Source organism: Meleagris gallopavo, chromosome 14 (assembly GCF_000146605.3).
Source record: "Meleagris gallopavo isolate NT-WF06-2002-E0010 breed Aviagen turkey brand Nicholas breeding stock chromosome 14, Turkey_5.1, whole genome shotgun sequence".
Lineage (NCBI taxonomy): Eukaryota > Metazoa > Chordata > Aves > Galliformes > Phasianidae > Meleagris > Meleagris gallopavo.
Genome location: NC_015024.2, coordinates 221,965 through 228,864, shown reverse-complemented (window position 1 = coordinate 228,864; position 6,900 = coordinate 221,965). Strand labels below are relative to the sequence as shown.

The 6,900-nt window shown below is 47.6% G+C and overlaps 1 long non-coding RNA gene across 1 annotated transcript; it reads left to right on the top strand.

Annotated features, from left to right (window-relative positions):
* Positions 1–1,101: 1,101 nt before the first annotated feature.
* On the top strand, positions 1,102–4,418 carry LOC109369894. Its single transcript, XR_002119527.2, has 2 exons — positions 1,102–3,273; positions 3,857–4,418. It is a non-coding gene; the product is annotated as an uncharacterized LOC109369894 (long non-coding RNA).
* Positions 4,419–6,900: the final 2,482 nt, after the last annotated feature.

The window sequence follows — 6,900 nt, the reverse complement described above, 5'->3', positions numbered from 1 at the left end:
TGCTTAGATGCAATGAGCAATAACGAGTGAGAGAAGCAGCAGACATGCTTACAGTTAGGTAAAGCTTTTACCATCAACTGGTGCATGCATTCAGCTTGAGTAGAATCACCCAATCATTAGGGAAATGACCTCTAACATGATCAAGTCCAACGAACACATACCACCAATAGGTTGCTCCAAAAATAATGACTCCTATTTATTTCCATGGAAACTGCAACAGACAAAAAGAGCACAAAAGCATTATTTATTAAAGCAAATTCTCAGCTACAAAACACTATTTTTCAACAGAGCCTGTCCCTGTTGCCACTGCTGATGTGCATCACCCGTACACTTCACTTTTTGCAGAACACAAAGTTCAAAAACACTGTCACTTGTAACCGGATACCAAGTGCAAATCTTAGAAATCTGTCCCCATTTCCATGCTACATCTGTTGGATTGGGTAGTGCCACTGCTTATTTTCATTCAGGAGCTGACATCTCTTTGTGCATACGGCACTGAGCTGAGAATGTCAGTTTTCGTTAGTTTATTCACATAGATCTTCAACAACAGAACTGCTACTGCAAAACATTCTGAAATGACAACAAGCAAGCATGTTCTCATCTTAAACATATCATTATTTTGAGGTAAGAGATTTATGACGTATATATGAACAGGTAAGGCTCTCACTGTATGGTTTTTGGGGTGAGAGAAAGTATCTAAAATATGTGGAAGAGCATTGGCTGTATTCTTTCCCAGAATATTTGTCTCTAGGATGTTCCACCAATTGACCAGGAGGAAACAGCATTGCTGGTTGACTCAAACATGTCAACTTTCTTCTCCCTCCGTCCCCCTGCAAAATGCAGCCTTGAGCCTTGCAGTACCACTTGACAAGAAACAGATTCTTGCTGTCAGGGAAACATGATAGAATCACAGAATGGCCTGGGTTGAAAAGGCCCACAGTGATCATCTCATTTCAACCCCCTGCTATGTGCAGGTCGCCAACCAGCAGCCCAGGCTGCCCAGAGCCACATCCAGCCTGGCCTTGAATGCCTGCAGGGATGGGGCATCCACAGCCTCCTTGGGCAACCTGTTCCAGTGCCTCCCCACCCTCTGGGGGAAAAACTTCCTCCTAATATTCAACCTAAACCTACCATCCAAGGGCAAGTTCTGAATACCAACACCAAAGGGGGGGATTCTTACAGTTTTAGTTTCATTTCTTCAGGTCTCTGCTGTTTGCTGATAAAATCACTCTCAAAGCATTTGCACAGCTCGCCTGGTAACTGTGCTCTGATCCAGATGTGCTCAGAAGTGTTTCATCAGCTCCTTGATTTACACTGGAATTATTCCCAAATGCTGTTTTTTTTGGGTGGTGCCAGCAGCTCCTCCAGCAGTGGCAGTTGGCATGAAGCCCATGGGACGCACCACGTCCCTTGCAGTGGCTGCCAGCCCAGTGCTTTTCTGCTGCACCGCAGATTTGCAGCATAGTAAGGTGCAAGGTTTAAGCAATGCTTAAGTTCCTTACAAGTAAGGTTGAAGGTAGTTTGGGGAAGAAAGAAATGGAAGCAGCTCTACAACTCCTCCTTTGCTCCTGAGCAGCCCTTACCTGGCTGGCATTACTGGACAAGTTCTATGAGAGAGTTGGCTTTAGCTGCGTTAGCTCATGTCTTCTGAGACAAAGCTCAAGAAATCCATGTGCTGCTTTACGCACCTGACCCAAGGAGAGACCCTCCAGCTGATTTCTTTGCTCTCCCAGCTGCTGACTTTGCAGGCTGTTTTCCAGCCCGCTGCCCTGTGGCCTTGTGAGGGGTTGAGCAGATCTGAAGCCCTGCGGGGCTCTCTGCCTGCAGTTTGCACAAGCAGAGCTGCCCTCTGAATACTCCTCCCCCAGCTCCTTTGGTGCTTCTGGCCCCCTGTGTGGAGGGAGGTGGGCACCACGGAGCTCCCCTCGCAATAGCCAGATGGGAGGCACCTGGCACAGCTCCCTGTGCTCTGCAAACCACTTCCTCCTGCCTTTGGGATATCTGCTTTAAAGGTGGTAAGCTCCTGCCTGAAGCAGGTCCGGCATTTCAGCAGTGACAGTAAAAAGTGTTGATCTGCACGGATGTTAGCAGCCTCGCAACTGTCTGATGGCTTACTGAAGTAAAAAGCTTGGTCTCAGAACGGATCCCCATGCTTCCACCCATCAATCTCTTGGCTTGGTGTTCTGCAGCACAGGGAAAGAGTGTGATCAGACACGTTTGCAGATTGCTCCTGTGCATTTGTACTGCAATGGCCCCAAGAAATTCATAAAGGCCTCAAAAGGACTGACAGCTCTCAAATCAGGGCAAACATCCATGGCTACACAGGTAGCAGTGACCACAGGAGCTGCCTGCGGTACCTGGCCACAGCACTACCACCAGATTGCTGAAACAGCAAACTGCAGACTGTTAGCAAAAGACAAATTCCCCCATCAACAGATCATCACACAACTTCAGTTCAAATATAACATATTAACTTTTATTGACATATATTATTAACTTATATTAAATTCAAATGTATATTATATCTCTCTATATATGTCTCTCTAAAATATATTCTATCTCCCTATATAAGCTATATACGTTATATATGTGCAGCAACAAGGGCCCTGTGCAAAGTTCTAAGGTTCCCCTTCCAGTTGTTCAGTCCTGGGTATCATTTTCTTTCTCTCAAGTTTCATTCTTCAATTCAGCTTTGTCCTTTTTGCGGGAGGTTGCATCTTGGTGTCATCTTCTTCCATTAATTTCCTCTTCCTCCACATCCTCACCATTTCCTCCAGTTTCAGTTGTTTTGCTGGAGGTTGCCCCGCAAGGTTGACATCTTCTCGGCCTAATTTCCTCTTCCTCACCAGCCTTACAGTTTCATCCAGCCTTTGATGTTTGGCTAGAGGCTGCCAAACACGTTTGCCATGCCCTCGGCTTAATTTCCTCTTCAGCCTCAGCCTCATCATCTCGTCCAGCCTGGGACATTTTGAGGGAGGCTCCCAGTTGAGGCAGGACTTTCTTGCCTTTCTCTTGCTGGGGAGCTCAAGGACAGGCATCCTTCACCCTCAGCAGCAGGTCGCCCAACGGCCAGCAGGCCTGAAGCGTTACTGCATGTGTTGTGTTCCAAGAACCCATGGCAACGGGTGGCGTGGTCTCCTGACTTCATCACCTGCTGGCTGTGACCGTTCAACACTTCTCAGAGCATCCCACTGCCTGCTCCTCCACTCCAAACTCCAACAGCTTCTCTAGGAGCCAATGGGTAACGGTGCTGCAAGTGCTCCTCAGGAGCAGGTAGGCATAGCTGTGCACTGCTCTCTCGAGCAGGGAGAGGGAGGTGATTGTCCCAGCCTAATCAGCTTTTGTGAGCCCCATATGCAGTACTGTGTCCAGGCCTCAGGTCCCCAGCACAAGAAGGACACAGAGCTCTTGGAACGAGTCCAGAGGAGGACCACAAAGACGATCAGAGAGAAGGAAAAAGCTCTCCTCCCACTGCTGTGCTACAGGGCCCTGCTCCCCTCACTCTCATCACCACCTGTCTGGCTTCCCACTGAGATGAGAGAAAGGCAGTGGCTGTGATTTTCATGCTTACACGGCCTAAGTACCATCAGGCGCCAACTCAAGAACAATTGCTTTCTTTATTATATGGACGGTGGAAGGCAGCAGCCCCATCCCAGGCAGCACTGGCCCTACCATGTCACAGCCACATCACCAGGGGCAGCCACCAGCTCCAGGCACTGCCCCGCAGCTGGCACAGCCGTGTCACAGGAGCACAACACTGGTGGGGGCCTATCCTCAGCTCTCTAGCTGCTGAGCACGGGCCTGCAGGGGAGGGCAGCACAGTCAGCTGCTTTTTTGTTGCTCCTCTCTCTTGCAGATGGACATCTGGACAGACACAAAACCAGACCACGGCAGTCTCTGCCAACCAGCCCTTGTCTGCACCTGATCAAGGCACCGACCGAAGCATGAGGAAAGCGCACGGCCCGCTCTGCACCGTTCCGTGCTCATACAGGATCTGAGGATCTGCACTGCATGCACAGAGGCAGTTCCACAGCACCTCCCAGCTACAGACCCCACCACGGACCTACACACACACGGACATTCTCCACAGACATAAGCAGCTGCTCACTGCTCACTTTAGGATGGAGTCAGGACCTTCAGTATGGCACACATTAGCATCTCCAGGAGCCGTATGGACTGTCTACAATTGAACTTTGAAGATAAGGGAGGAAGAAGCTAAAAAAGGATGGATGAGCCTAACTGAGAAATACCAGAGACACCACACCTGGAAGCACTGTGACTGAGCATGCTTCTGAGACCAGGGAGGAAAGTTTAGAATTGATGAAGACTGACAGCCTTCCTTCCTCAACCCCCAGATGACTACCAAGAAGCTATCACAGAATTTAAAATAAACAAACAAATAAATAAATAAATTCAAATTACAGTTTCTGATTCATTAAACCCATGATGCTTCTTCCATTTCATGACATCTACACCACCAATTTTTGGGGAGGTTTTGTTATTGTCATCATCTCCTGCAATTTATGCATCTGTATACCATAGAATCACAGAATGGTTTGGGTTGAAAGGGACCTCTAAGATCATGTGGTCCCAACCCCCTGCTGTAGGCAGGGATGCCTCTCTCTAGCCCAGGTTGCTCATAGCCCCATCCAGCCTGGCCTGCAGTGCTTCCAGGGAGGGAGCACCCACACCCTCACTGGCCAACCTGTTCCAGTGTCTCACCACCCTCACATTAAAGAATTTCTTCTTAAAATCTAAATCTAAAGTCTAAATCAACCCTCTTCCACTTTAACACTGTTTCCCCTCATCCTGTAGCTACATGCCCACATAAAAAGTCTCTCCCCAGCTTTCCTGTATTTTGCTCACATTACACATATTGAGGTCCTTTCCAACCCATTCTATGATTCTATGATTCTAGGACTAGTCCCACTCCCCTGCACTGAGCAGGGACACCACGGCTCCAGCAGTGCTCTGAGCCCCTCCAGCCTGACCTTGGCTGTCTGCAGGGATGGAGCACCATCCAGGGATGGAGCCTGTGCTACTGCCTCACTACTCTTATTTTAAAACAATTCTTCCTCATCTCCAACCTAAATCTTCCCTCTTTAAGCTTGAAACTGTTTTCTCTTGTCTTGTCACAACAGACCCTGCTGAAGTGTCTGCCCCTGTCTTTCCTATAGCTCCCCTTCAGGTACTGAAAAGACATTCTCCTCTGCATTTTAAAAAGACCAGATTTTCAAAGAAAATTCATCTTAATCAGTTAATGAGTGACTTGTACTTGGGAACATTACCTAGACCTTGGAGAGAGAGAGAAACTTAATGTTTACCTGTTAAACATACGTAAAACTTGGACTTGGTTAAAGTTTCTTTATTTGAACAGATCTTTGCTGTTCAACATTAGTGTTTTGATGTTTCATAATGCATGAACTAAGAAATGCTTATGTTTTCTGTTGAAACTGAGATTCCACCGGGGCATGTGAAATCCCAAAGGCAGCTGAACAGGTCGGTGCAACAAGCTGCCTTCTTGGCTGCAGGGATCTCTGCCTTGCCCCACTGTAACAACTTGAGGAAACAAAAAGGTAAGAAAATAGAAGCAATACTTCACGTCACCTCAAGCACTTTGAGACATTTGGAGATTGCTGAGACGTGCAACATCCACATGAGATTGTATAGCTGGTGACTTTTTCAACTTTTGTACCTCCTTGCCCCACCAGCCCATGAGATATACTGAGAGGTCCTCCTGAAACATCCTTTTTGCTGCCTCTCTAGCAGACACAAGCCTCACTTGTCCAACAGCTGTACCAATTGTTTGATCTCTAGGCTAAGTAGTGATAAAATGAGAACAGACCTTGCCTGGGCTACTTAGAGAGGTGCTAAGTCAGTGCATCATATCTCAGTGTACAGGGAAGCCATAAACTATTCAAAAATCAGTGTAGCAACAGCTGTATGCAGGAGCACGTCTGGTCTTACACAGCCCTAACACAGCTCTGATGCCTCCAGCCATGAGTCCTGCACAGTTGCCTTGAACCTGTGCATCCAGCAGGGCTGTTTGCACAACAGCTCAGCTCTGGGAGAGCTCTGTGCCACAACTTATCTGTAAATCGGGTGGGATGACTGTTTTCATCTTCTGTATTATAATAAAGTCTTCATCCAAGAGGGCCACGAAACAGTTCTCAAGAAGTTTTTGTTGGTCTAGGATTGATCTATAGCCCCGGAACAATGAATTCTGTTACATGTCCACATTTTCATATGTGAATAATTATGGACAACATTATATTAATGTGATTCCTAAGATACATGGGCACACACTTGGCTTTTGGGTAGTTTCCTATCCAGAGAGAACTTGCATGATTATTTCAGAAATACTTCCCCATGTGAATAGTTGCCATGTCTTCCTCTTTTCCCAAAGCATTTCAGACATACTGTAGGGAAATAACTGATGTTTTTCAAGCACCACAGTAAACAGACAGCAGGCAGAACCCGCTTCCAAAGGCTGTTTCTTCTGCTCCACCACTGAGTGCACTCTCAGCAAGTTGCTGATGACACCAAGATGAGTGGTGCAGTTGACATGATAGAAAGAAGAGATGCCATCCAGTGGGGCCTGGACAGACTTGGGAAGTGAGCACATGAGAACCTGATGAAGGCAAAGTGCAAGGATGTTGCACTAGGATTGGAGCAATCTTGGATTTGTGTACAGAATGGAAGAAGAACTCCTCGAGCACAGCACTGCAGAGAAGGACTTGAGGGTCCTGGTGGATGAAAAGCTGGACATGAGCCAGCAGTGCATGCTTGCAGCCCAGAAGGCCAACTGCAGGGCAAGGAGGGTGGCCAGCAGGGCAAGGGAGGTGATTACTCCCCTCAACTCCGTCCATGCGAGGCTCCATGTGGAGTACTGTATCCAGG